The sequence below is a fragment of the Rutidosis leptorrhynchoides genome, chromosome 4, assembly GCF_046630445.1.
Source record: "Rutidosis leptorrhynchoides isolate AG116_Rl617_1_P2 chromosome 4, CSIRO_AGI_Rlap_v1, whole genome shotgun sequence".
Taxonomy (NCBI): domain Eukaryota; kingdom Viridiplantae; phylum Streptophyta; class Magnoliopsida; order Asterales; family Asteraceae; genus Rutidosis; species Rutidosis leptorrhynchoides.
The window spans coordinates 19,827,654-19,839,253 of NC_092336.1; the positions used below are offsets into that span (position 1 = coordinate 19,827,654).

Sequence of the window (11,600 nt, forward strand, 5' to 3'; positions counted from 1 at the left end):
TCGCTTACACCCGGCAAGTGTAACTAATGATAATCGAAATGAGGATTTTGTTCTAACTCGTATGTAGAATGTTTGTTTTCGTACTTGTGTTCAGTTTGTAAAATGAAACGTTTATGTTTTCTCATCCCAAATGTAAGTTAAAAAGAGTAAAATTGGGACTATGATCTCACCTTGAGTGCAAGAGTTTAAAAGCACTTCACAAGTAAATGTGTGTAAGAACGGATGCTAGTCTTGACCTAAACAAATAGGTTGTATCAATAACGGTAAACACGGTTGGTTAAAGTTGTTCAATTAGTCCTATGGCTCGTTATGACTCAATTATATAGCATGTGAATCACGTTGTCAAGTTTCATGCAAGATACAAGTATAAAAGCAAGTTAGAACGATTGCATACGTATTTGGTTAGGTTTGACTAAAAGTCAAACTTGGTCAAAGTCAACGGGGTCGGGTCGGGTCGGGTATCCGAAAATTTTCCCATGATGATAAATCATATGTGAGCATGCTATCCAAATTTCATGTTAATCGTAGTTGCGGTTAATTGGGAAAAAGTTTGTGAAAAATAAAACAACAAAGAAATTTTGGCCTGGAGATATGCGCGGTGCGCGCAGGAGTGCGCGGCGTGCATTTAGGCGTGGAACCAGGTCAGGTAATATCTCAGGGGTTAAGCATTTGAAACTTTACATTTGCGTGGCGCGAGAAAGGGTGCGCGGTGCGCGTTCCTGGAAAAAGTGCTGTTTGCAGCATTTTGTTAAGTCTCGAACCAAAACTCAATTTAACATAACTTATGGACCGAAAACATTCAAAATGCATGCCATACATCGTTGGAAAGGTAATTTAACGAGGAACACAACTAAATACATTTCATCAATCAAAAACATCATTTACCATAAACAAATCTAAGTTGAAAGCTCATTAAATGCCCACCATAAATGCTTTCAAGTTCATAAATGCACATTTATGATTCGGGAATTAAATGCATACATATAATACGCCGTTTTGTAGGTAATTATGCATATATTACCACTAAACACTTACAAACCACATTGCAAAGCATTTAATGCATCAAAAAACCATTTTACTTCTATCAAACCCTAACTCAAAGTCACAAATTTAACAATTATGTTTATGAAGCTTTTCCATGTCAACCTACATACAAAATTGATGCTAGTGATGCTAGTAACACATTTAATACATGCACTTTTAACATCTAACAACATTTAAGCAACCAAATCTCAAAATCAAGCACACCCATTTCAAGTTTAAGCTAGTTACATCAAAATGACAAGAACAAGCATATAAATCATATATTCATGTTAGACTTGAGCCATAGACACCAATTAACACTTTTATAAGTTAAAAACATCAAGAACAAAGAATCTAGTGATTTTAGAAAGTTACCCAAAATAGATGAAATCGGTATGGAATCGAAGAGGAAGTTGCAAGGATTCTAAATATGCAATTTGTTTTGAAGAACACTTGCTAGATTTAAAATGGATGATGTGTTGGTCCCTTTATTAATAACAGGAGTATTATAGAGGGGGGGGGGGTGAATACGATTTCTTTTAATTAACTTACCAATTAAACACGATTTAGTATTCAAGCATGTAATGTAAATAGAGTCAAAGGTAATTTTTCCACTGTTATTCTTTATTGATTAAATCACAAAGAATTACAACTATCCTTGCCGGAATGATAGTTGGTTGATACAGATTTACCTAAGTATAGCTATGAGGATAAACTTAAAGCTATTGCACGTTTTGAACTCTAAATAAATAAACCCACACCACTAGTTGTTACAATAGTGGATACAACAATTTATAGTAGTCCTATTAACCATGTAATGGTTCTATTATCCATAGGTACATAGGATGTCTGTACTTATGGGACAACTGCATCAGAGAGCGTGCTCTCCTCTTTCCTCTTTGGTAGCTATTTGCAGGAACACCCCAATTTGGTTTGGCACCACTATTGGTTTAAACAAATAGAATGTTGTGTTCCCTAGGCATTGACAAAGTATAGCACATGTCTGCACATGTGTTAAACTTCTGCATTCCCACGTGGTCTTGTAAGGTCAATTGTCAGACGCCGACGCGTGTCCTTTCCTGTTCAACTTTGACTTTGACTTCTGTTGAATAGTACAATTGATGTAGACCACTCAGGAAACCACCATGCTTGTAATGGAGCATCGCTGTCTTGTGTTGTATGCTACTTATCAGATTTACTGGTTCTTCTTATGCTGAGTCACTTGATATTCTTGAATTGCTGAGTACTCATCCTGTGCTGATTCAAAGAATACACTCTACCTTGTGCTGGTAGACTAGGCAGCATACTGAACACTTGACACAACAATATTTGTTGTCTATACATAAACAAACTTGTGCTGGCTGCACATAACATTTTAGTGTAAATAAATTACAGTTTTGTCATAATTAAATCCTTAATTATTTTGGGGACTCAACAATCTCCCCCTATTTGATGATGACAAAACTTATGACATTTAGAGAAAACACTAAAGCTAGCACAGAGGGACCTAATGAAAAATAGGCAGAAAATTTGTCCCTTTTAAGTTTGTTTTTGGGATCTTTTACTGAATTATCTATATCTTATAACTTGATATGATTTTGAAGATTAACTCATTTCATCTTCATTACAACAGAGTATATACAGTAATTACAAAACATCATAATGAAAAATAAAGTAACAAAAGATACAATTTAAGCACTAGAAGGCTATCTATCTTTATCTTTATCCTTTTCTAGTTCATCACTAGATAGCTCTTCTTCTTTTACTTTCCAGGCAGCCCAGGCTTTAGGAAAAAAGTAAGGCAGATCAGCAGGGTAACACACTGGCACATGAGGAGGTAGAATGATGGGATCTCTTCTGTGTGGGCCTTCACCAGTAGATTTCTTTCCTTTAAGCTTTTGAGAAAGTACTTCTTCTACGTTTACTACTGGTACATTCAAAAATTTTGTTGCTTTGTTGAAGAGCTCTTGGAGTTCTAGCTTCAATGTCTTTTTAATACCACTTTCAGCTTTACCAATGAAGTACTCCAATATCTCCATCCATTTACTGAATCTGAAGGTTCTCAAATCAGTGTAGTCTACCCTCTCTTGAATGTTATCTTCCCTGCTGATACTGAAAGCTCTTTTTGTGCCTGTGTGCAATTTGATGATCTTGCTTGGATTTGATCTCCTGGTCAGTACATCACCATACTTGCTCCTATAATAGTGATCAGATAGCTCAATTGTACGTTCAGTTTCTATAGGAGCAGTAGCAGGTGCTTTCTCAGCAGCTTCTAGTTCATCAAGAGCTTTATCTTGTTTCTTAATAATAGCTTTGGCTAGCTTGAGGGACTCAGCCTCTTGCTTTCTATCAGCAGCCAATTTAGCTTCTACTTCCTGAAGCCATACCCTTTCAGCATATTCAGCATCAGCATCCTCCCTTCTTTACCTTTCAACTTCTAAGCCCAAAAGATAATCATCGGCAGTAATATTCAGGGACTTTGCTATTTCAATCATTTTCCTTCCCTCTTCAGTTCTAAGGGCATCACGATACTGCCTTAGATCCATACCCAGTTGCCGAGCCTCATGAAATTGAGCTTTCTCTTCATCAATATGTAGCATTTGACCACTGTTATTTAGATACATGCCAATTTCAATGACATAAGTTAAGGCAGCGATGTAGAATGGCTGATCAAGAGGATGATGCAGCAATCTAACTTGGCGTATCCTTTCAGAAATAGCTGCTTGTCTTTGCACAAGCAATTCACGTACAGTGATCTCCAGCCTGTAAGCCTCACTTTCATCTGGATTCATTCTAAATAGATTTGGCTCACCACGGGCAACTGAATCATCTTCCCAAGTTGTGTGTTTATCACGTGGCTTTGGGGAAGATGGAGGATACATGATTGATTCTGATATGCCTGAAGAACTCACTAAAAACTGATTAATACGTTCATCCTGTGTTCTGTTAAAATAAGCAAGAGTTCGGGGAGAGATAGGTGATTGAACAAATAAGTGAGCTCCTCTACCCCAGACTGTGAAGTCAGCAGGATCGACAGTATCATCATCTTATTTAACACCCAGCTCAGCCGCCTTGGCTGGGTCTTCAACACTTGTTTCACCCAGCAACACACTACTGGCTGGGTCTTCTATCACAGCCCTCCTTGCTGTGTCTTCAGTCCTAGCTGATTGATTAGTATCAGCTAGAGGCAGATAGGGAACAATAGCAAGATGCTCCCCCTTAACATCATCAACGTCAAGGTCTATTATTTCTGCTGGCTGTTGTTGTGTAGCTGGCTGAGCAGGAGATGCTGGTCGAGAAGATGAGCTAGTTTCCAATATTGCATCTAGCCCTTTCATGAACACGTCAGCTCTTACTCCTCCTGACCCAGTAGATTGCAGATAATCTTTCGTTTCTTCAGGGGTCATTCTTTTGATCCTGTCTGCTCGCTCAGCATACAGCTTTGCCCTTTTCTTGTCATACTTAACCATGAACTTAGCATTTCTTTTACGAGCATCTCTTTTGTACTTTTTAATGCTAATTAGTTCATCATTAATATCTAACTTGTCTGGGTTCAGGCTTCTTCTATGTTCAATTCTGTGATACTTACGAGCAACATAAGCCTCCCATTTGGCATTAAAGGCATCATTTAAATCTTGCTGTCTCTTCTGATGTCTCTTCAGTTTTCTTTTCATTTTCCTTTCAATCGTTTGAGAGACAACAAAAGATTCTGCAACAGCCAGCTCAGAAACATCACTGGGCTTACTGCCAGAACCAATATCATCCACTGATGTGCAGACATACTGGGTTGAGATTCACCCGCTGCCTGTACACCAGCTTCAGTATGAGCGTTGCTGGGCTTAGGGCCAGCACCTTGATCAGTACAGTACCATCATCATCACCATCTCTCATTTGCTGTTTAGGAGCCTTTTCATGCTCATGCTCCCCCTCAGATTGTTTTCTCTTTTTGGACTTCGTTTTAGACTTCTTCTCCCCCTTTTTGTCATTAGCAGAGGCAGAAGGGTGATCAGGGGAAACATGTGCATCAAGGCCACTGTCTGAATCAGGCACTGAAAATGCAAAGTTGTTTCAGTCAGTATCAGCAGGAGAAAGATGGGCACCATGATCTACACCATATTGTCGGAGATACAGATTTGAAGTTCTAACTTCATTTCTTGCAACACCCATGGCCATTTGATTAACAGTGGCCCTAACATCTGCTTGTAAGGCAGCCATTTGTTGCATAGTCTCCACCAATTCAAGATAAGCAGAGACAGGAACCATATTAGCCATTTGCTGCTCCTGCGAATCCAACCTCTCTGTCAATACCCGATTCTCTTCATTAAAAAAAAGATTCCTTCGATTAGCATCATCAAGATCAGTTTGAAGACGGGCAACATGATCAGCATATTCGTTATGAGAGATGATTCACCTCTTGAGATCCTCATCTTCTTCAAATTGTTTGACAATAGTATCCACGGCTTGATCAGCAAAAGCACATACTTGTTTGAGCTGGTTTTCAATGGTAGAAGTGGTAACCTCCCCAGCTCTGTGTATGGCTTCGGTCATTCTATCAACAATAGCAGAGCGAATGGTGCTTTGTAGATCTGGTGTAACTTCGGCTAATGTCTTATAGACAGCCAGAGTGGAGATGGCAGCCACCTCATCAGCATTAAAACTGCTGGTTGAGGGGCGATCACTAGCAGGGTCAGAATCTGACTCGTCACCATGATCACCATCATTTTTACCTTCACTCAAAGGTTTAGAACCACTGGTATTCTTGTCAGCATCATTATCAACATCATCAGTTAGATCCACTGGTTTGTCTTTTGAACCAGTCACATTATCATGAGTGACTGGTCCGCCCTTACCAGTAACTTTATCAGCATCACCATCAGATGAAGAAGATGATGAGGAAGAAGCTGATGAATCAGAAGGTACTAGCGAATCAGGGACATTTTGCATAACACATTTAACAGTAGCTGGATCTATGATGAACTTGAGAGGCCTCCATGTACCAGGCCATGGAGAAGCAGCTGGAGCCATACCAAAGTAGTGATAGTATGGCTGCTCATTAATTTGTTGTAGCATGGCCAACCTCTCATATATCTCTTCTCTTGCTGGTCGATCCAGCTGAGATAATAGCTCAGTCAGCTCCTCTTCTGGTAATTTACTAGCTGAGACTATAGCACTTTGGGGATCAATAGTCAGCTGATCCACCAGCAAGTTAACTCTGGGAGTGGTGGATGCTCCCCTATAGATGAAGTTAGGTACAACTTCATCAGGGTCTGGTACCTGGCACACATATGGTTTCTTCTCAGCAGAAGCAGTAGCTTGAAAAGAATCAGTGGTGGCAGAAGCAGAGGTACCAGTATCCATAGTGGGTTCCGTAGAACCAGTGATATGTGTAGAATAGGCAGCATTTGCTGCGATAATCTCATCAGTAAGCACCACGTCATCTTGGTCACTACCTATGATAATCTCCTCAATAGAAGCAGCTGGAGAAGTAACAGTGGTAGTGCCAGAAATATCAACATCAAGAACCTTCTTAACAATACTCCCAATGACCTTTTCAAGTGCAGGAGGAGGTTCCATTATCATCTCCTCAACCACTATAGAATCAGTGGTTGAAGCAGCAATACCCGAGACAGTAGGAGGAGTAGTAGAAATATCAGCAGTAGCTAACTACTCATTATCAGTAAGAACAGTGGAACCAGCAACCACATTGTCTCCAGTAGAGCCAGCAGCAGTAGAAGCAACAGTACCAGTAGCATTACCACCAGTAGACAAATCAGTAGCACCAACACCAGTAGCAGAAACAGAGAGCTCATCAGTAGAAACAATAACATTCTTTTCTTGCTCCCCCTCTGCCTGTTCATCTACCCTGCTAAGAACTGAAACAAAAGAACATTTTATGTTAACAACTGTAGAACCAAATAAATTTGACTCAATGATAATGCTAAAAATGAACATATATTTCATAGCATTATCCCTCAAGAAAGACAAGCTTTTAGTTGCAATTGTTCTATTTACAAGTGATATTCGTTTAAATAATAAAAGGTGAAGACAAAAGACAGATTCGACGAATTGAAGACGCAAACGACCAAAAAGCTCAAAAGTACAAAGTATAATCAAAATGTTTCAAATTATTGATGAGAAACGTCTCAAAATTACAAGAGTACAAGACGCGAAACGCAAAATACAAGATATTAAATTGTACGCAAGGACGTTCGAAAATCCGAAACCGAGACATGAACCAACTATCAACGCGCGACGCAAGGAGCTAAAATTACAAGTCAACGGAGTACAAGAATATAATATAATATAATATATATATAATTATATTTAATTATATATATTATATTATATAATAAATAAATAAGCAGCCCACGTTTTTAAAGACTTTTGAGCTCTCCCAGCTGGCCATGCGATCGCATGGCCTGGAAGAACAAAAACCATGCGATCGCATGGCCGTGAAATCCAGGCGACACCCTATAAATTTCGCAGTTTTGGTTGATCTTTTACCATATATCCATCTCTCTATCTATAAACGCATATATATATATATATACATACATATATATATATATATATATATATATATATATATATATATATATATATATATATATATTTTAATTTTAATTTTAAATTCTAATAATAAGGGTATGTTAGCGAATGTTGTAAGGGTGTAAGTCGAAATTCTGTCCGTGTAACGCTACGATATTTTTAATCACTGTAAGTTATGGTTAATGTTATTTTTAAATTAATGTCTCGTAGCTAAGTTATTATTATGCTTATTTAATGCCAAAGTAATCATGATGTTGGGCTAAATACTAAAATTGGGTAATTGGGCTTTGGACCATAATTGGGGTTTGAATAAGAGAACGACACTTGTGGAAATTAGACTATGAGCTATTAATGGGCTTTATATTAACTAAACGATACCTCGTTAATTTAATATATAGACTTATAATTTGACGTATTTATATATAACCACATACGCTTGACTGGGTACGGTGGGCGGGATATCTATAAATACCAATAATTGTTCATTTTACCGGACACGAAACTGGATTAATAGTTAATAGACTTGTTGAAACAGGGGTGGATTACATTCAAGGGTAATTGGTGTAATTGTTAACAAAGTAGTAAAACCTTGGATTACACGCAGTCGATAACCTGGTGTATTCATTAAACAAAGTATTAAGACCTTGTTACAATTCGAATCCCCAATTAGTTGGAATATTTGACTTCGGGAATAAGAATAATTTGATGAAGACTTTCGCACTTTATATTTATGACTGACGGACTATTATGGACAAATCCGTATGGACATATCGAATAATCCATGACAAAGGACAATTAACCCATGGGAATAAACTAAAAACAACACGTCAAACATCATGATTACGGAAGTTTAAATAAGCATAATTCCTTTATTTCATATTTAATTTCCTTTATTTTGTATTTAATTGCACTTTTAATTATCGCACTTTTATTTATTGTCATTGTATTTAATTGCACTTTTAATTATCGTACTCTTTAATTGTCGTACTTTTTATTTATAGCATTTTTATTTATCGCAATTTCATTATCGTTATTTACTTTACTCTTTAAATTAAGTCTTTTATTTATTTAATATTTTACATTAGGTTTTAACTGCGACTAAAGTTTTAAAATCGACAAACCGGTCATTAAACGGTAAAAACCCCCCTTTTATAATAATAATATTACTTATATTTATTTTTGTATTTTTACAAATATAGCTTTTAAAATTATAGCATTAAGCTTGTTCAATTTTGCCTGTGGAACGAACCGGACTTACTACAAACTACACTACTGTACGATTAGGTACACTGCCTATAAGTGTTGTAGCAAGGTTTAGGTATATTCACTCTATAAATAAATAAATAACTTGTGTAAAATTGTATCGTATTTAATAGTATTTCCTTGTAAAAATAATACTATTTCCTAGTACACCTCGCACACATCAAGTATTTTTGGCGCCGCTGCCGGGGAACACATAAATGCCGAAAGCGCAACGCTAAATATATAAAAAAAAGATTTTTATTAATTTTTAGTTTACTTTTATAAAAATACGCTTTTGCAAAAATGCGTTTTAAAAATACAAAAATATAAAAAGAAAAACAAAATTTAAATATTTTTAAGAGATTGTTAAATATATAAGTTTTATAAAGTTTCTTTATTTTTATTTTAGTTTGTAAAAATTTAAGTTTTATTTAAATATTTTGTATTAATATAAAACAGAAAAACAGAAAAAAAAAAAAAAAAAAAAAAAAAGAAATCAAACGGCCCAGTACTATAGCAGCCCGTAACCTCGCTCGAAACCCTAGTTCATGCGATTGCATGAGCCCGAAGGCAAAACTTCATGCGATCGCTTGAAGCTGTCTGACACGCCACAGTTAACTCTAATTCAGTATTAATTACGGTGTATTAATTATTATTATTATTATTAAAACCCTAATTAGGTTATATTTATTTAATTATTTAGTTTAGTTTTTAGTATTAATTTGTTTTACTTAGTTTAATTAGTTTAATTAAATTATAAAATTAATAGTTTTATAAAAAATAATATTTTTATATAATTGTACTTTTTACAACTTTAAGTTTATTTTTATATTTTGTATCTTTTTATTTAGCGTAATATTTGTATTTTTCGCTCGTATTTAGTTTTAAGTCATAGTTTTTGCCATAGTTATTTTTATTTCTAAATTTTTAGGCTTTGCCGTAAAATTCCTTAAGTGCTTTTTCTTTAGACTAAGATTTAAGTGCTTTAGAATTTTGCGACGCCGTTTTTTTAGTACTTTTTAAGTTAATGCCATTTGGGATATAGTTTTTCTTTTAAGCTTTAATATTTTTAGACGCAACTTTTAATTCTTAGTTTTTAATTCCTTTTTAAGTTTCGACGCGCTACTTTCTTATTTTTATTTTTCGACGCCTATTATTTTTCGACCTTTTATTTTTCGACGTTTTTCGACGCGCTCTTTTTCTTTCTTATTTCTCGACACTCTAGTTTATAGGACATAGAATTTTTTTTTTTCTATTTCTTCTCTAAAATTTAAACGAAAAATTATTTTAAGTGGTTAAATTGATAGACATCAAAATTTTCTGGTTCGTAATAATAGTTGGATTTGTACGTGGACCGGGTTATTGGAGCCAAACAGTACTCAATTTTATTGAGACCAAACGAATCCTGCCCCTCTGCTGCATCTTTTGGCTATTCGAAACGTGGGCAAAATCAGAAAAGTCTATTAATTGGATAACTTATATAATTTTTCTTTCTTTTTAAAAACTAATAGGATATTCAGTGAATGCACCGAGCAAAACGTTCACCACCTTTTGTACGTTCACCACCTGTAACCAGATCAAGACATCTAGCAAATATTGTCACCGTTGATTTTTCTTTAGAATCGTCATCCAGTCGACCAAGTACTCCAATTCAAATTTTCGATAATCCATTTTTTGAACGCGACCTCACAATTGAGAATCCGGAGAATATTCAGGGACAATTCATAGATCCTGAACCACTAATCTTTCCTCCGGAACCACCAATCATTCAAACAGAGATTGTTGAGGAACCAACCATTAAATCAGAATCCTCTAGTGATTCAGATTCAACAAATTCAATCATGAAAAATCTGGAACCTCTAAGTATGGAAGACCGAATGCGAGCTAAACGCACTGGCCAAGGTCACGCAATTACTCAACCAGACATTAATGCGCCAGATTATGAAATCAAAGGACAAATTCTACACATGGTGACTAATCAATGCCAATTTAGTGGTGCACCGAAGGAAGATCCAAACGAACATCTTCGTACCTTTAATAGGATCTGTACTCTATTTAAAATAAGAGAAGTGGAGGATGAACAGATATATCTCATGTTATTTCCCTGGACTTTAAAGGGAGAAGCCAAAGATTGGTTAGAATCGTTACCTGAAGGGGCGATTGATACATGGGACGTTTTAGTTGAAAAATTTCTTAAACAATTCTTTCCGGCATCTAAAGCCGTAAGACTTCAAGGAGAAATTATTACATTCACACAAAAGCCAAATGAAACTTTATATGAAGCATGGACAAGATTTGGAAAGTTATTAAGAGGATGTCCGCAACATGGTTTAGACACCTGTCAAATAGTAGAAATATTCTACCAAGGATGCAACATCACTACAAGAAAAGACATCGATATAGCAGCTGGTGGTTCCATTATGAAGAAAACCGCAACTGATGCTTACAAAATTATTGATAACACTGCTTCCCACTCACATGAGTGGCACCAAGAAAAAGATATTGTTAGATCATCTAAAGCAGCTAGAGCCGATTCTAGCCATGACTTTGATTCCATTTCTGTAAAGATAGATGCTGTCGAGAGACGAATGGAAAAGATGACTAAGGATATTCACTCAATACGAATTAGTTGTGAGCAGTGTGGAGGACCACATTTGACAAAAGATTGTCTCAGTATTGAACTAACAATGGAACAAAGAGAGAATGTTTCATACATAAACCAAAGGCCTGGAAATAATTATCAGAATAATTATCAACCGTTAAGACCGATCTACAATCAAAACCAG

General features: G+C 36.1%; 1 non-coding gene across 1 annotated transcript; it reads right to left on the bottom strand.

The window, feature by feature from the left end:
- Nucleotides 1-11,039: 11,039 nt before the first annotated feature.
- LOC139845790 (small nucleolar RNA R71) lies at nt 11,040-11,146 on the bottom strand. Its single transcript, XR_011758547.1, has one exon. It is a non-coding gene; the product is annotated as a small nucleolar RNA R71 (small nucleolar RNA).
- Between the last annotated feature and the right edge of the window lie 454 nt (nt 11,147-11,600).